An 18724-nucleotide genomic window follows, 5' to 3' on the forward strand; every position below is an offset into this window, starting at 1 on the left:
TCTGTTTTGGTATAACACCTCCTTTTTTACTAGGCCTGCAATTATGAATGCCTTTATAACCAGCTAAGTTGTAGAGTTGGGTATAGTCTTTACTTAGCCAAGTTTCTGTTAAAATGAGGGTCCGTCTAATTACCACAAGCTACCACAAGCTACACAAGCTTCACAAAGCTTCCTGGCAATACGTTAGTAATGAATAAATATAATATGTTAGGTTAGGTTGACCTAACTTAACCTAACCGACCCTTGGATCGTCGACTTGATTTGGCGTCACCAGCTCTTTATTTTCGTCTAATTTCTTTATAAAAAGATACTTTTTCAGATTAAAATTATGTTTTTTCGTGTTGTACATTCAGCACCAACATTATAATGAGTAAATATATCATATTTATTCATTACTAACGTATTGCCAGGAAGCTGAGTGGTTAGGTCTCGATAAATTTCCTGGTATAATATTATTGTTTGCTATTCTCCATCTTAGACTAGGCAAGTTGAAGTCACCTAGGAAGATAATATGAGGTATCGAGTTCTCCATTTTGTTTATCTGTTCTGTGAATTCCTCGGCCGTTGCATCTGGTGGTTTGTATATTAGAATAATCACTAAATTTATTTTCTCTATTTTTAATCCCAATACCTCTACCACCTCATTTGTAATGTTAAGGAGCTCCGAGCATACAAGGTCTTCCATAGTATACAGACCCACTCCTCCATGTGACCTAATTTTCCTATCACAGTTGTGTACTTTTCGAGACTACATTTCAAATATTCCCTTACATACATGGCTTCTCCCCCCTCTTTGTGTAAAATAGTTTAAATCCATTTATGGGACATTCAGCAAATAGTTCTCTATTTTTTACATTCATCAATGTTTCGGTACGTGCAATAGTATGTATTGTTTCATTGCAGATAACAGCATTTAAATTTTTTTTGTTTCTTAGACTTACTCGTACTACCAAGTTGCTGTTGGCAATTGGATAATTTTTTTATGAAGTCATTTGTTATTTTTTCCCCTACTTTAGTAATTTATGCTTTTGATCTCAATTAGTTTTATATCCTAGCTTTTTAATTTTTTCCCCTTATATATTGCCATCTTATCTGTCTGCTTTGTCCATTTACTCTCCAGCCCTTCACAAGCCACTGCTGCACCCCCTCCATGCCCATACTTACTGTGCTTATTCTTACAGGACGGCACTGCATTATGTGGTGCTCACTGCCTGGACACCTTGGCAATGTAGAGACAGATATTCTGCAGTACCGTGATATTAGCAGTAGAGTGATAAGCTGACACACGGGAGGTACAATGGAAAGAAGTTGAGTATCAACTCTTGTAATTTATATTGCTTCCAGTGAGTTTTTAGTTTTCTTATAATCACTATGTTATCTATCCTCTACAACCTAGTTATCTGCTTGATACATGCATTATAGGGTTCTGGTAGTTGTTCTACTCACCAAGCCCTTCCAAGGCCAGGCTTGACATGTGAGAGCTTGGTCCAACAGGCTGTTGCTTGGACAGGCCCTTCAGGCCCACATATCCACCACAGCCTTGTTTGTCGAGCACTTCTTGAAGATGTTCAGGTTTTCTCTTGAAGGTGTCGACGGTTGTTCCAGCAATACTGTATTTCTTTTATTGCTGAAAACATGTTTTCAGCCATAAAAAAAATAATCCTGAATCCAGAAAAAAATCCCTTTTGTATCATCTGGAAATTTTCAAATATTGCTGATCAAACCTGAGTCTAAATTATTTGTATATATTATGAATTACAGAGGTCCCAGGACAGAGTTTTGAGGAACTCCACTTACATTTTCCCACTCTGATTTAACCCCATTTATACAAACTCATTCTTATCTTTTAGCTAATCATTTATTGTACACACCATACTCAGCCTGTGTAGGGTAGTTTATTGTGCATCCTAGTATTGTGTATGTGTAGTATATATATTTGTGTAGTATATTTGGTATGTTGACCAGACCACACACTAGAAATTGAAGGGACGACGACGTTTCGGTCCGTCCTGGACCATTCTCAAGTCGATTCTCACAATCGACTTGAGAATGGTCCAGGACGGACCGAAACGTCGTCGCCCTTCAATTTCTAGTGTGTGGTCTGGTCAACATACTTCAGCCATATCTCCTCTTTTCCTTCTGTCTTCTAGTTTTGGAATATTTAATGCCTCTAATGTCTCCTCATAAATCCTGCCCTTCAGTTTTGGTATGAATGTTTGTGTGCCTTCATCGTATATTTTGCAAAATATGGAATACATCTCATTTACTTTACTTTAAGAATATGGTTCGATCAATTAAAAACCCTCTTGTTCAAATAGCAAAGAGACTGAAAGAGATGCAGCATGCTCAATGGATTATATATTAGTGATTATTATTAGGATTATATATTAGTGAATCATATTAGTGATTCAATTATTATGGTCATAAAACAATAAACAAATAGTTTTGCTGTTATTACACTCTATTCACAGGTTATATATAAGTACAGTATCTGCATGTTTTGTTCACCATTACAAACCACTAAGTTGGTTTGATTTTTGTTGAGATTGTTATTTATGATAAGATTCCTTACGTTATCTGAGAATGAAGCTATGTTGGTATTGGGAAATCTATAGATGGCACTTATAGTCAAGGAGGATTTAAGGGATTTACTGGAGAACTTGGCAAAGGTATATTCACAATAGTCGTCTCTATTACTAATGACACTATTGCAGATGAAGGTATCTTTGTAAGATATTGCTATGCCACCTCCTTTTTTTATTAGGCCTGCAGTTGTGAATGGCTTTATTATCAGCCAAGTTGTAGCATACAACATAGCATATATATGTATATGGCATACATACATATATATATATATATAATATATATATATATATATATATATATATATATATATATATATATATATATATATAATATATATATATATATATATATATATATATATATATATATATATATATATATATATATATATATATATATATATATATATATTCAAAATTCGTCAGTGTACTACATTTTTGTTGTTGCTTTTAGGTGATGCTTTTAACCAGTGTACGTGGGTCTGATTGTGCAACCACGGTTCGAAGAATAATGAAGATATGAACAAACGGCCTGTGGTCACTATACAGTCTGGAAGGGCAAAAGAAGAAATTGGCATTTCTACAAAAACAAGAACTATATAATGTTATTTTAAGTAAGTAACCAAAAAATTAAATAATTTTTTTAAAGTTTAAAATTCACTTAAAAATTTAAATTTTAAGTTAAAAATTTTTAACCAAACAACTTAATATTTTTCATATTTGGAACCATTCCATAATATTTTCCGAAGCATAAATGATTATATTTCTATCACTTGCTCTTAAGATTGTTTCATTTAATAGAGGTTGGGCATAATTGTTCTCTGCTGCTAATAGAACTGACTGACTTAGCTATAGGAAAATGTAAACTTAATTGGTTTATCCATTACAATATTTTGCAGTTTATTTCATGATCCTGTGCTTAATACTTGCATAAATAGTAGATAACAAAATGCATTTTTATATCATTAGTATTGAATAATAATAATGCAAATAATTGACTTATAAATGATGTACAATTAATTGGTAGGTGATATTATATTATTATTATTTTTTCATTCTTGCAAAGCTTTAACAAAGCCATTAACATGTTAATATAAACTTGATCACCTTCCACTTATTTTCTCATGTGCTACCTACATGTACAAAACCTTATTCCTAAATGCATATTTTGTTCTGAAACTTGTCCTTTATATGTTGTGTATCACCATCTCTGGAGAGTTTTATCTGATTGATGTATAAATAACTTTTAATTTTACAGAATATTATTGTTATACTGAATTTATTATTATATAAATAACTTAATTTTACAGAATCATCTATCAATGCACATCCACAAGTTGAGGAGGAGGATGTGACCTTCCAGATTTCTGAAGTACTGAAACATGCACCAAACAGGCCTGGTGGATCTAGGTACAAGGTAAAATAATTTAATTTTTTTTTTTTTTTTTTTTTTTTTACTAATTGTCCGATATATATATATATATATATATATATATATATATATATATATATATATATATATATATATATATATATATATATATATATATATATATATATAATGTGTCGTACCTAGTAGCCAGAACACACAACTCAGCCTACTATGCAAGGCCCGATTTGCCTAATAAGCCAAGTTTTCATGAATTAATGTTTTTTCGACTACCTAACCTAACATTTTCAGCTACCTAACCTAACCTATAAAGATAGGTTAGGTAGGGTTGGTTAGGTTCGGTCATATATCTATATTAATTTTAACTCCAATAAAAAAAGAATTGACCTCATACATAATGAAATGGATAGCTTTATCATTTTATAAGAAAAAAATAGAGAAAAAATATTAATTCATGAAAACTTGGCTTATTAGGCAAATCGGGCCTTGCATAGTAGGCTGAAAAGTGCGTTCTGGCTACTAGGTATGACATATATATATATATATATATATATATATATATATATATATATATATATATATATATATATATATATATATATATATATATATATATATATATATATTATTAAATATGACCGAAAAAGTAAGATTAATAATTCTAACACGAATTTTCTCAATCTTTCGTACATTACGCTTCACTGTTGGAGGTAAATCAAAAATCACTTCTCCAAAATTCATTTTTATTTCTAGTCTGACGCGACACGGGCGCGTTTCGTAAAACTTATTACATTTTCAAAGACTTCACAAATACACAACTGATTAGAACTTGCGTTTCCCTGATTTTATATCTACATTTGAGTGAGGTGGGAAGGGTGATGTGGCATTAACACAAGACAGAACACTAGGAGATATTAATAGGGTTTTAAAAGTATCAACACAAGACAGAACAGAAACAATGGGTATTGAATAGAAGTGTTTGTAGAAAGCCTATTGGTCCATATTTCTTGATGCTTCTATATTGGAGCGGAGTCTTGAGGTGGGTTGAATATAGTTGTGCAATAATTGGCTGTTGATTGCTGGTGTTGACTTCTTGATGTGTAGTGCCTCACAAACGTCAAGCCGCCTGCTATCGCTGTATCTATCGATGATTTCTGTGTTGTTTACTAGGATTTCTCTGGCGATGGTTTGGTTATGGGAAGAGATTATATGTTCCTTAATGGAGCCCTGTTGCTTATGCATCGTTAAACGCCTAGAAAGAGATGTTGTTGTCTTGCCTATATACTGGGTTTTTTGGAGCTTACAGTCCCTAAGTGGGCATTTGAAGGCATAGACGACGTTAGTCTCTTTTAAAGCGTTCTGTTTTGTGTCTGGAGAGTTTCTCATGAGTAGGCTGGCCGTTTTTCTGGTTTTATAGTAAATCGTCAGTTGTATCCTCTGATTTTGTCTGTAGGGATAACGTTTCTATTAACAATATCTTTCAGGACCCTTTCCTCCGTTTTATGAGCTGTGGAAAAGAAGTTCCTGTAAAATAGTCTAATAGTGGGTATAGGTGTTGTGTTAGTTGTCTCTTCGGAGGTTGCATGGCTTTTCACTTTCCTTCTTATGATGTCTTCGATGAAACCATTGGAGAAGCCGTTATTGACTAGGACCTGCCTTACCCTACAGAGTTCTTCGTCGACTTGCTTCCATTCTGAGCTGTGGCTGAGAGCACGGTCGACGTATGCGTTAACAACACTCCTCTTGTACCTGTCAGGGCAGTCGCTGTTGGCATTTAGGCACATTCCTATGTTTGTTTCCTTTGTGTAGACTGCAGTGTGGAAACCTCCGCCCTTTTCCATGACTGTTACATCTAGAAAAGGCAGCTTCCCATCCTTTTCCGTCTCGTAAGTGAAACGCAGCACGGAACTCTGCTCAAATGCCTCCTTCAGCTCCTGCAGATGTCTGACATCAGGTACCTGTGTAAAAATGTCGTCAACATACCTGCAGTATATGGCCGGTTTCAAGTTCATGTCGACAAAGACTTTTTGCTCGATGGTACCCATGTAGAAGTTTGCAAACAGGACACCTAAGGGAGAACCCATAGCGACCCCATCTACTTGCTTATACATGTGCCCATCCGGGCTCAAGAAGGGTGCCTCTTTAGTACAAGCTTGGAGTAGTTTCCTCAGAATACTTTCTGGCATGTCAAGAGGAGTACAGGCTGGATCACGATACACTCTGTCGGCTATCATTCCGATTGTCTCGTCCACAGGTACGTTGGTAAACAGCGATTCTACGTCCAACGAGGCTCTTATCCCTGTGGCCCGTGCGCCCCGCAGTAAGTCCACAAATTCCTTTGGAGACTTCAGGCTGAAGGCGCAAGGAACATAAGGAGTCAGCAGGCCGTCGAGTCGCTTCGCCAGTCTGTACGTGGGTGTGGGTATCTGGCTAATGATTGGCCGAAGTGGGTTTCCAGGCTTGTGCGTCTTGACATTTCCATACGCATATCCAGGTTTATATTCCCCAATGATCTTTGGCAGGTGGAGTCCGGATTTCTTGGCGTTCACAGTTTCGATCAGTTTGTTGACCTTTGCTTTTAATTCGGCTGTAGTGTCCTTCGTTACCCTTTGGAACTTAGTTTGGTCAGAGAGTATGATGTTCATTTTCGCCAGATATTCGTCTTTTTTAAGAATGACATATATTGGCGACTTGTCACCTCTCCTGACAACTATCTCCTTGTTCTCACGAAGGCTTTTAGCTGCCGCTTTAAGCTCGGGGGACAGTATGGTGCTTCTGTAGTTGCCTCGATTCTTTCCTCCTTCTGCAATAAGTTCTGCTTGTAAGGTATCTTTGGTAGTGACCTTCTTTTGTGTCTCGAGGTCGAATATGTCGTCCAACAGAATTTCCAACTCTACTTTCCGGGCCATTTCACTCGGTCTGGACATAACATGACAGTTTATGCCCAGATTTAGGAGAGTGACTTGGTCCTTAGTGAGGTTAATTCCTGCAAGGTTCAGGAAGCCATCTCTTGGTCGTGGAATTGTCATAGGTCCTCCATATAATGTTGTTAGTTTCTTGATAATCCTTGTTTCAGTGCTGAGGTGATGTTGGTCTGTGAGGATGTCGAGGTGTTGTTCAATGCGGGTACGGATACTATGGTCGATGTTGCTATTTCTCCACTCGTTTGTAGCATGAAGTAGTTGCGTTTTGTTGTCTTTGATTTCATTCTCTGCCTTGTATATCTGATCACGAATCAGATCCTGGCGATATTTTATCGTGAAGGCTTGATTCCTTGCTGCTGGGTCGTGCACTTTAACATTAGTATATTTTGGTAGCAGTCTTTCCTGTAGACATATATTATTAAATATGACCGAAAAAGTAAGATTAATAATTCTAACACGAATTTTCTCAATCTTTCGTACATTACGCTTCACTGTTGGAGGTAAATCAAAAATCACTTCTCCAAAAACACAGAAATCATCGATAGATACAGCGATAGCAGGCGGCTTGACGTTTGCGAGGCACTACACATCAAGAAGTCAACACCAGCAATCAACAGCCAATAATTGCACAACTATATTCTACCCACCTCAAGACTCCGCTCCAATATAGAAGCATCAAGAAATATGGACCAATAGGCTTTCTACAAACACTTCTATTCAATACCCATTGTTTCTGTTCTGTCTTGTGTTGATACTTTTAAAACCCTATAAATATCTCCTAGTGTTCTGTCTTGTGTTAATGCCACATCACCCTTCCCACCTCACTCAAATGTAGATATAAAATCAGGGAAACGCAAGTTCTAATCAGTTGTGTATTTGTGAAGTCTTTGAAAATGTAATAAGTTTTACGAAACGCGCCCGTGTCGCGTCAGACTAGAAATAAAAATGAATTTTGGAGAAGTGATTTTTTATTTACCTCCAACAGTGAAGCGTAATGTACGAAAGATTGAGAAAATTCGTGTTAGAATTATTAATCTTACTTTTTCGGTCATATTTAATAATATATGTCTACAGGAAAGACTGCTACCAAAATATACTAATATATATATATATATATATATATATATATATATATATATATATATATATATATATATATATATATATATATATTATATATATATATATATATATATATATATATAATATATATATTATATATATATATATATATATATATATATATATATATATATATATATATATATATATATATATATATAATATATATATATATGTCGTACCTAGTAGCCAGAACGCACTTTTCAGCCTACTATGCAAGGCCTGATTTGCCTAATAAGCCTAATATATATATATATATATATATATATATGTCGTACCTAGTAGCCAGAACGCACTTCTCAGCCTACTATGCAAGGCCCGATTTGCCTAACAAGCCAAGTTTTCATTAAATAATTGTTTTTCGACTACCTAACCTACCTAACCTAACCTAACCTAACTTTTTCAGCTACCTAACCTAACCTAACCTATAGAGATAGGTTAGGTTAGGTTAGGTAGGGTTGGTTAGGTTCGGTCATATATCTATGCTAATTTTAACTCCAATAAAAAAAAATTGACCTCATACATAATGAAATGGGTAGCTTTACCATTTCATAAGAAAAAAAATAGAGAAAATATAATATTTCAGGAAAACTTGGCTTATTAGGCAAATCGGGCCTTGCATAGTAGGCTGAGAAGTGCGTTCTGGCTACTAGGTACGACATATATATATATATATATATATATATATATATATATATATATATATATATATATATATATATATATATATATATATATATATATATATATGTCGTACCTAATAGCCAGAACGCACTTCTCAGCCTACTATGCAAGGCCCAATTTGCCTAATAAGCCAAGTTTTCATGAATTAATTGTTTTTCGACTACCTAACCTACCTAACCTAACCTAACCTAACTTTTTCGGCTACCTAACCAAACCTAACCTATAAAGATAGGTTAGGTTAGGTTAGGTAGGGTTGGTTAGGTTCGGTCATATATCTACGTTAATTTTAACTCCAATAAAAAAAAATTGACCTCATACATAACGAAATGGGTAGCTTTATCATTTCATAAGAAAAAAATTAGAAAAAATATATTAATTCGGGAAAACTTGGCTTATAAGGCAAATCGGGCCTTGAATAGTAGGCCAAAAAGTGAGTTCTGGCTACTAGGTACGACATATATATATATATATATATATATATATATATAACTGAAAACTCACACCCCAGAAGTGACTCGAACCCATACTCCCACAACTGGTATGTACAGGGACGCCTTAATCCGCTTGACCATCACGACCGGACATAAGGAAGTGATAGCCGAGGCTATATGAACCACTTCCCCGCCGGCACTCGGATGGTAATCTTGGGCATAGCATTTTATCAAATCACCTCATTCTTTGGGGCACACGTGAGGAACACAAATGCAAACAAGCCTGAATGGTCCCCAGGACTATATACAACTGAAAACTCACACCCCAGAAGTGACTCGAACCCATACTCCCACAACTGGTATGTACAGGGACGCCTTAATCCGCTTGACCATCACGACCGGACATAAGGAAGTGATAGCCAAGGCTATATGAACCACTTCCCCGCCGGCACTCGGATGGTAATCTTGGGCATAGCATTTTATCAAATCACCTCATTCTTTGGGGCACACGTGAGGAACACAAATGCAAACAAGCCTGAATGGTCCCCAGGACTATATACAACTGAAAACTCACACCCCAGAAGTGACTCGAACCCATACTCCCACAACTGGTATGTACATGGACGCCTTAATCCGCTTGACCATCACGACCGGACATAAGGAAGTGATTGCCGAGGCTATATGAACCACTTCCCCGCCGGCACTCGGATGGTAATCTTGGGCATAGCATTTTATCAAATCACCTCATTCTTTGGGGCACACGTGAGGAACACAAATGCAAACAAGCCTGAATGGTCCCCAGGACTATATACAACTGAAAACTCACACCCCAGAAGTGACTCGAACCCATACTCCCACAACTGGTATGTTGTGGGAGTATGGGAGTATCACGACCTTATGTCCGGTCGTGATGGTCAAGCGGATTAAGGCGTCCCTGTACATACCAGTAGTGGGAGTATGGGTTCGAGTCACTTCTGGGGTGTGAGTTTTCAGTTGTATATAGTCCTGGGGACCATTCAGGCTTGTTTGCATTTGTGTTCCTCACGTGTGCCCCAAAGAATGAGGTGATTTGATAAAATGCTATGCCCAAGATTACCATCCGAGTGCCGGCGGGGAAGTGGTTCATATAGCCTCGGCTATCACTTCCTTATGTCCGGTCGTGATGGTCAAGCGGATTAAGGCGTCCCTGTACATACCAGTTGTGGGAGTATGGGTTCGAGTCACTTCTGGGGTGTGAGTTTTCAGTTGTATATAGTCCTGGGGACCATTCAGGCTTGTTTGCATTTGTGTTCCTCACGTGTGCCCCAAAGAATGAGGTGATTTGATAAAATGCTATGCCCAAGATTACCATCCGAGTGCCGGCGGGGAAGTGGTTCATATAGCCTCGGCTATCACTTCCTTATGTCCGGTCGTGATGGTCAAGCGGATTAAGGCGTCCCTGTACATACCAGTTGTGGGAGTATGGGTTCGAGTCACTTCTGGGGTGTGAGTTTTCAGTTGTATATAGTCCTGGGGACCATTCAGGCTTGTTTGCATTTGTGTTCCTCACGTGTGCCCCAAAGAATGAGGTGATTTGATAAAATGCTATGCCCAAGATTACCATCCGAGTGCCGGCGGGGAAGTGGTTCATATAGCCTCGGCTATCACTTCCTTATGTCCGGTCGTGATGGTCAAGCGGATTAAGGCGTCCCTGTACATACCAGTTGTGGGAGTATGGGTTCGAGTCACTTCTGGGGTGTGAGTTTTCAGTTGTATATAGTCCTGGGGACCATTCAGGCTTGTTTGCATTTGTGTTCCTCACGTGTGCCCCAAAGAATGAGGTGATTTGATAAAATGCTATGCCCAAGATTACCATCCGAGTGCCGGCGGGGAAGTGGTTCATATAGCCTCGGCTATCACTTCCTTATGTCCGGTCGTGATGGTCAAGCGGATTAAGGCGTCCCTGTACATACCAGTTGTGGGAGTATGGGTTCGAGTCACTTCTGGGGTGTGAGTTTTCAGTTGTATATAGTCCTGGGGACCATTCAGGCTTGTTTGCATTTGTGTTCCTCACGTGTGCCCCAAAGAATGAGGTGATTTGATAAAATGCTATGCCCAAGATTACCATCCGAGTGCCGGCGGGGAAGTGGTTCATATAGCCTCGGCTATCACTTCCTTATGTCCGGTCGTGATGGTCAAGCGGATTAAGGCGTCCCTGTACATACCAGTTGTGGGAGTATGGGTTCGAGTCACTTCTGGAGTGTGAGTTTTCAGTTGTATATAGTCCTGGGGACCATTCAGGCTTGTTTGCATTTGTGTTCCTCACGTGTGCCCCAAAGAATGAGGTGATTTGATAAAATGCTATGCCCAAGATTACCATCCGAGTGCCGGCGGGGAAGTGGTTCATATAGCCTCGGCTATCACTTCCTTATGTCCGGTCGTGATGGTCAAGCGGATTAAGGCGTCCCTGTACATACCAGTTGTGGGAGTATGGGTTCGAGTCACTTCTGGGGTGTGAGTTTTCAGTTGTATATAGTCCTGGGGACCATTCAGGCTTGTTTGCATTTGTGTTCCTCACGTGTGCCCCAAAGAATGAGGTGATTTGATAAAATGCTATGCCCAAGATTACCATCCGAGTGCCGGCGGGGAAGTGGTTCATATAGCCTCGGCTATCACTTCCTTATGTCCGGTCGTGATGGTCAAGCGGATTAAGGCGTCCCTGTACATACCAGTTGTGGGAGTATGGGTTCGAGTCACTTCTGGGGTGTGAGTTTTCAGTTGTATATAGTCCTGGGGACCATTCAGGCTTGTTTGCATTTGTGTTCCTCACGTGTGCCCCAAAGAATGAGGTGATTTGATAAAATGCTATGCCCAAGATTACCATCCGAGTGCCGGCGGGGAAGTGGTTCATATAGCCTCGGCTATCACTTCCTTATGTCCGGTCGTGATGGTCAAGCGGATTAAGGCGTCCCTGTACATACCAGTTGTGGGAGTATGGGTTCGAGTCACTTCTGGGGTGTGAGTTTTCAGTTGTATATAGTCCTGGGGACCATTCAGGCTTGTTTGCATTTGTGTTCCTCACGTGTGCCCCAAAGAATGAGGTGATTTGATAAAATGCTATGCCCAAGATTACCATCCGAGTGCCGGCGGGGAAGTGGTTCATATAGCCTCGGCTATCACTTCCTTATGTCCGGTCGTGATGGTCAAGCGGATTAAGGCGTCCCTGTACATACCAGTTGTGGGAGTATGGGTTCGAGTCACTTCTGGGGTGTGAGTTTTCAGTTGTATATAGTCCTGGGGACCATTCAGGCTTGTTTGCATTTGTGTTCCTCACGTGTGCCCCAAAGAATGAGGTGATTTGATAAAATGCTATGCCCAAGATTACCATCCGAGTGCCGGCGGGGAAGTGGTTCATATAGCCTCGGCTATCACTTCCTTATGTCCGGTCGTGATGGTCAAGCGGATTAAGGCGTCCCTGTACATACCAGTTGTGGGAGTATGGGTTCGAGTCACTTCTGGGGTGTGAGTTTTCAGTTGTATATAGTCCTGGGGACCATTCAGGCTTGTTTGCATTTGTGTTCCTCACGTGTGCCCCAAAGAATGAGGTGATTTGATAAAATGCTATGCCCAAGATTACCATCCGAGTGCCGGCGGGGAAGTGGTTCATATAGCCTCGGCTATCACTTCCTTATGTCCGGTCGTGATGGTCAAGCGGATTAAGGCGTCCCTGTACATACCAGTTGTGGGAGTATGGGTTCGAGTCACTTCTGGGGTGTGAGTTTTCAGTTGTATATAGTCCTGGGGACCATTCAGGCTTGTTTGCATATATATATATATATATATATATATATATATATATATATATATATATATATATATATATATATATATATATATATATATTTATATATATATATTTATATATATATATAGTGTGTGTGTGTAATTACCTAAGTGTAGTTACAGGATGAGACCGTCTTCCCAGCACTCTGTCATATAAAGCTTTGAAACTACTGACAGTCTTGGCCTCCACCACCTTCTCACCTAACTTGTTCCAACCGTCAACCACTCTATTTGCGAAAGTGAATTTTCTTTTATTTCTTTAGCATCTGAGTTAAGCTAGTTTCAATCTATGACCTCCTGTTCTTGAAGTTCCAGGTCTCAGGAAATCTTCCCTGTCGATTTTATCAATTCCTGTTACTATTTTGTATGTAGTGATCATATCACCTCTTTCTTCTGTCTTTTAGTTTTGGCATATTTAATGCCTCTAACCTCTCCTCGTAGCTCTTGCCCTTCAGTTCTGGGAGCCACTTAGTAGCATGTCTTTGCACCTTTTCCAGTTTGTTGATGTGCTTCTTAAGATATGGGCCAACTTCTGTTGTTGGGCACCACACAACAGCTGCATATTCTAGCTTTGGCGTAACAAAAGTCATGAACAATTTCTTTAGTACTCACCTAGTTGTACTCACCTAGTTGTGTTTGCGGGGGTTGAGCTCTGGCTCTTTGGTCCCGCCTCTCAACCGTCAATCAACAGGTGTACAGATTCATGAGCCTATCGGGCTCTGTCATATCTACACTTGAAACTGTGTATGGAGTCAGCCTCCACCACATCACTTCCTAATGCATTCCATTTGTCAACCACTCTGACACTAAAAAAGTTCTTTCTAATATCTCTGTGGCTCATTTGGGCACTCAGTTTCCACCTGTGTCCCCTTGTGTGTGTTCCCCTTGTGTTAAATAGACTGTCTTTATCTACCCTATCAATCCCCTTCAGAATCTTGAATGTGGTGATCATGTCCCCCCTAACTCTTCTGTCTTCCAGCGAAGTGAGGTTTAATTCCCATAGTCTCTCCTCGTAGCTCATACCTCTCAGCTCGGGTACTAGTCTGGTGGCAAACCTTTGAACCTTTTCCAGTTTAGTCTTATCCTTGACTTGATATGGACTCCATGCTGGGGCTGCATACTCCAGGATTGGCCTGACATATGTGGTATACAAAGTTCTGAATGATTCTTTACACAAGTTTCTGAATGCCGTTCGTATGTTGGCCAGCCTGGCATATGCCGCTGATGTTATCCGCTTGATATGTGCTGCAGGAGACAGGTCTGGCGTGATATCAACCCCCAAGTCTTTTTCCTTCTCTGACTCCTGAAGAATTTCCTCTCCCAGATGATACCTTGTATCTGGCCTCCTGCTCCCTACACCTATCTGCATTACATTACATTTGGTTGGGTTAAACTCTAACAACCATTTGTTCGACCATTCCTTCAGCTTGTCTAGGTCTTCTTGAAGCCTCAAACAGTCCTCGTCTGTTTTAATCCTTCTCATAATTTTAGCATCGTCCGCAAACATTGAGAGAAATGAATCGATACCCTCCGGGAGATCATTTACATATATCAGAAACAAGATAGGACCGAGTACAGAGCCCTGTGGGACTCCACTAGTGACTTCACGCCAATCGGAGGTCTCACCCCTCACCGTAACTCTCTGCTTCCTATTGCTTAGATACTCCCTTATCCACTGGAGCACCTTACCAGCTACACCTGCCTGTCTCTCCAGCTTATGTACCAGCCTCTTATGCGGTACTGTGTCAAAGGCTTTCCGACAATCCAAGAAAATGCAGTCCGCCCAGCCCTCTCTTTCTTGCTTAATCTGTGTCACCTGATCGTAGAATTCTATCAAGCCTGTAAGGCAAGATTTACCCTCCCTGAATCCATGTTGGCGATTTGTCACGAAGTCCCTTCTCTCCAGATGTGTTACCAGGTTTTTTCTCACGATCTTCTCCATCACCTTGCATGGTATACAAGTCAAGAACACTGGCCTGTAGTTCAGTGCCTCTTGTCTGTCGCCCTTTTTGTATATTGGGACCACATTCGCCGTCTTCCATATTTCTGGTAGGTCTCCCGTCTCTAGTGACTTACTATACACTATGGAGAGTGGCAGGCAAAGTGCCTCTGCACACTCTTTCAGTACCCATGGTGAGATCCCATCTGGACCAACAGCCTTTCTAACATCCAGATCCAGCAGGTGTCTCTTGACCTCCTCTCTCGTAATTTCGAACTCCTCCAAGGCCGCCTGGTTTACCTCCCTTTCTCCTAGCACAGTGACCTCACCCTGTTCTATTGTGAAGACCTCCTGGAACCTCTTGTTGAGTTCCTCACACACCTCTCTGTCATTCTCTGTATACCTGTCCTCGCCTGTTCTAAGTTTCAATACCTGTTCTTTCACTGTTGTTTTCCTTCTGATGTGACTGTGGAGTAGCATATCACCATCCATGTATTTAAACGCAATTCTAAAGTTAGAAAGCGTAGCATAGGCTCCTCACACAATATTCTTTATGTGGTCCTCAGGTGATAGTTTTCTATCTAGAACCACCCCTAGATCTCTTTCTTTATCAGAATTCTTTAAAGATTTCTCACATAATGTATAGGTTGTGTGGGGTCTATGTTCTCCTGTTCCACATTCCATAACATGGCATTTATTAACATTAAATTCCATTTGCCAAGTGGTGCTCCATATACTTATTTTATCCAGGTTTTCTTGAAGGGCATGACAATCATCTAAATTTCTTATCCTTCCTATTATCTTAGCATCATCAGCAAACATGTTCATGTAATTCTGTATACCAACTGGTAGATCATTTATGTAGACAATAAACATCACTGGTGCAAGAACTGAACCCTGTGGTACTCCACTTGTGACATTTCTCCAGTCCGATACATTGCCTCTGATTACTGCCCTCATTTTCCTATCAGTCAGAAAATTTTTCATCCATGTTAGAAGCTTACCTGTCACCCCTCCAATATTTTCCAGTTTCCAGAACAACCTCTCTATGTGGAACTCTGTCGAATGCCTTTTTTAGGTCCAGATAGATGCAGTCAACCCAACCATCTCTTTCCTGTAATATATCTGTTGCTCGATCATAGAAACTGAGTAAATTCGATACACAGGATCTTCCAAATCGAAAACCATACTGTCTGTCTGAAATTATATCATTTCTCTCCAGGTGTTCTACCCATTTAGTTTTAATTATTTTTTCCAATATTCCAATTCAAATTTTTCCAATAATGTGTGTGTGTGTGTGTATATTTGTGTTGTTGAATATGACCGAAAGTCATAGTCTTTCTGCCCCTCTCCTTACTGCTATTGTTGTTTCTCGCAACTTTGTATTGCTTGTATGTTTGGGCAATTTTTCCCCTTTTCCTAGTTCTGCATCTATGCTTTAGTATAAATTTTGTTGTGCCATTATCATATATTTCACAAAACTTGACATACATCTCATTTACTTCATGTCCTAACAGCAAGTGTTTGTCAAATTCCTTAAAGAAATATCTGAGTTCCCCATAATGACCTCTCCACAAGTCAGGTTTTTCAACTGCTTCAAGCTCATTTTCTTCCAGATTATAATGCATTGCATACTTTATTCCCAAAAAGACATGGTCACTTTTACCCAAGTGACCATGTCACTTGGGAAAAAGGAGGGAGGTACTGAAAGGAGGAAAAGGGAGGTATCAAAGGAGGGAGGTACTGAATGATAAATATATCTTTCTCTTTCCTGGTAAATATAATATCCAGCATGGAGGGAACATCCCCTTCCCTCATCCTTGTAGCTTGTTTAACATGTAGAAACATGAATGTTTACAGGGTGAGGTTTACGAAATTATATATATATATATATATATATATATATATATATATATATATATATATATATATATATATATATATATATATATATATATATATATATATATATATATATATATATATATATATATATATATATATATATATATATATATTTATATATATATATATATATATATATATATATATATATATAATTGGTCTCTGGTTTCTATATATATATATATATATATATATATATATATATATATATATATATATATATATATATATATATATATATATATATATATATAATTGGTCTCTGGTCTCTCTCTCTATATATATATATATATATATATATATATATATATATATATATATATATATATATATATATATATATATATATATATATATATATAATTGGTCTCTGGTCTATATATATATATATGTGTGTGTGTGTGTGTGTGTGTATATCACGAAAATAAACACGTGATTAAGAATGTTGACCTTCAGAAGATGTATTTAATATATGAAAGTACTAAAGGAAATTCCTGTTTCATTTTTCCTCCGTGGTCTGACATTGTCATATATATATATATATATATATATATATATATATATATATATATATATATATATATATATATATATATATATATATATATATATATATATATATATATATATATATATATATATATATGAAGTTTGTGTGTGTGTAATTTATATAAATAAATAATTAAATATTAATTTTGTTAATATCTTTTCAGGGAAAACTTGCAAGAACAATTTGTATACAAGAGGGCAACAAGAGCCAGAGGATGTCTACTAAGAAAATATATAAGTCTTTATCCTCACACTCTTGATATATGGTCTTCTCTGGTCTCTTTATTTTCTCTCCTCACAAATGTCCCTTTTTTTAATTTCTTTTACGTTTCTCTCCTGTTTTTCTTGTCTTTTAATCTCTCCTGTCCTCCTCTCTTCTAACACCTCTCGTTTCCTGTCTCTTCTAGCTTCTCTCCTCCTTTACTTTTGATATTTGTGGTATTCATTTATGTCATTTTTATCTTGAATATTTTTCTTGTATCTTTTTCTTATCTTGTGTTTCTCTTCCCCTTCTCTTCAATGATTTCTCATTTCTCTCCTCTCTCTGTTGTTTCTGTTCTGTCTTCTCTCTCCTTGCCTTAATTTTGTTCTGTCTCCTCTTTTGTTGTGTGTGTGTCTTTCTGTCTCTGTCTGTCTGTCTCTCTCTTTCTCTCTCTCTCTCTCTCTCTCTCTCTCTCTCTCTCTCTCTCTCTCTCTCTCTCTCTCTCTCTCTCTCTCTCTCTCTCTCTCTGGCTCTCTCTCTGGCTCTCTTGCTCTCTCTCTCTCTCTGGCTCTCTCTCTCTCGCTCTCTCTCTGGCTCTCTCTCTCGCTCTCTCTCTCTCTCTCTCTGGCTCTCTCTCTCTCTCTGGCTCTCTCTCTCTTTCTGGCTCTCGCTCTCTCTCTGGCTCTCTCTCTCTCTCTGGCTCTCTCTCTCTCTCTCTGGCTCTCTCTCTCTGGATCTCTTTCTCTGTCTCTTTCTCTCTGGCTCTCTCTCTCTCTGGCTCTCTCTCTCTCTGGCTCTCTCTCTCTCTCTGGCTCTCTCTCTCTCTCTGGCTCTCTCTTTCTCTCTGTCTGTCTCTCTCTCTCTGGCTCTGGCTCTCTCTCTCTCTCTCTCTCTCTCTCTCTCTCTCTCTCTCTCTCTCTCTCTCTGGCTCTCTCGCTCTCTCTGGCTCTCGCTCTCTCTGGCTCTCTCTCTGGCTCTGACTCTCTCTCTCTGGCTCACGCTCTCTCTCTCTCTGGCTCACGCTCTCTCTCTCTCTGGCTCTATTTCTCTGGCTCTGTGGTGCTCTCTCTCTGGCTCTCGCTCTCTCTCTCTGGCTCTGGGTCTCTCTCTCTGGCTCTCATATTTCATTTGATTTAAAAATGTCTGAGATTTTTACTTAATCTAAGTTATA

General features: G+C 38.7%; 1 long non-coding RNA gene across 1 annotated transcript; it reads left to right on the forward strand.

The window, feature by feature from the left end:
* The first annotated feature begins 3070 nt into the window (after positions 1-3070).
* LOC138373113 (uncharacterized) lies at positions 3071-18063 on the forward strand. Its single transcript, XR_011231064.1, has 3 exons — positions 3071-3199; positions 3896-4002; positions 17516-18063. It is a non-coding gene; the product is annotated as an uncharacterized lncRNA (long non-coding RNA).
* The last annotated feature ends 661 nt before the right edge of the window (positions 18064-18724 follow it).

The sequence above is a fragment of the Procambarus clarkii genome, chromosome 41 (assembly GCF_040958095.1).
Source record: "Procambarus clarkii isolate CNS0578487 chromosome 41, FALCON_Pclarkii_2.0, whole genome shotgun sequence".
Lineage (NCBI taxonomy): Eukaryota > Metazoa > Arthropoda > Malacostraca > Decapoda > Cambaridae > Procambarus > Procambarus clarkii.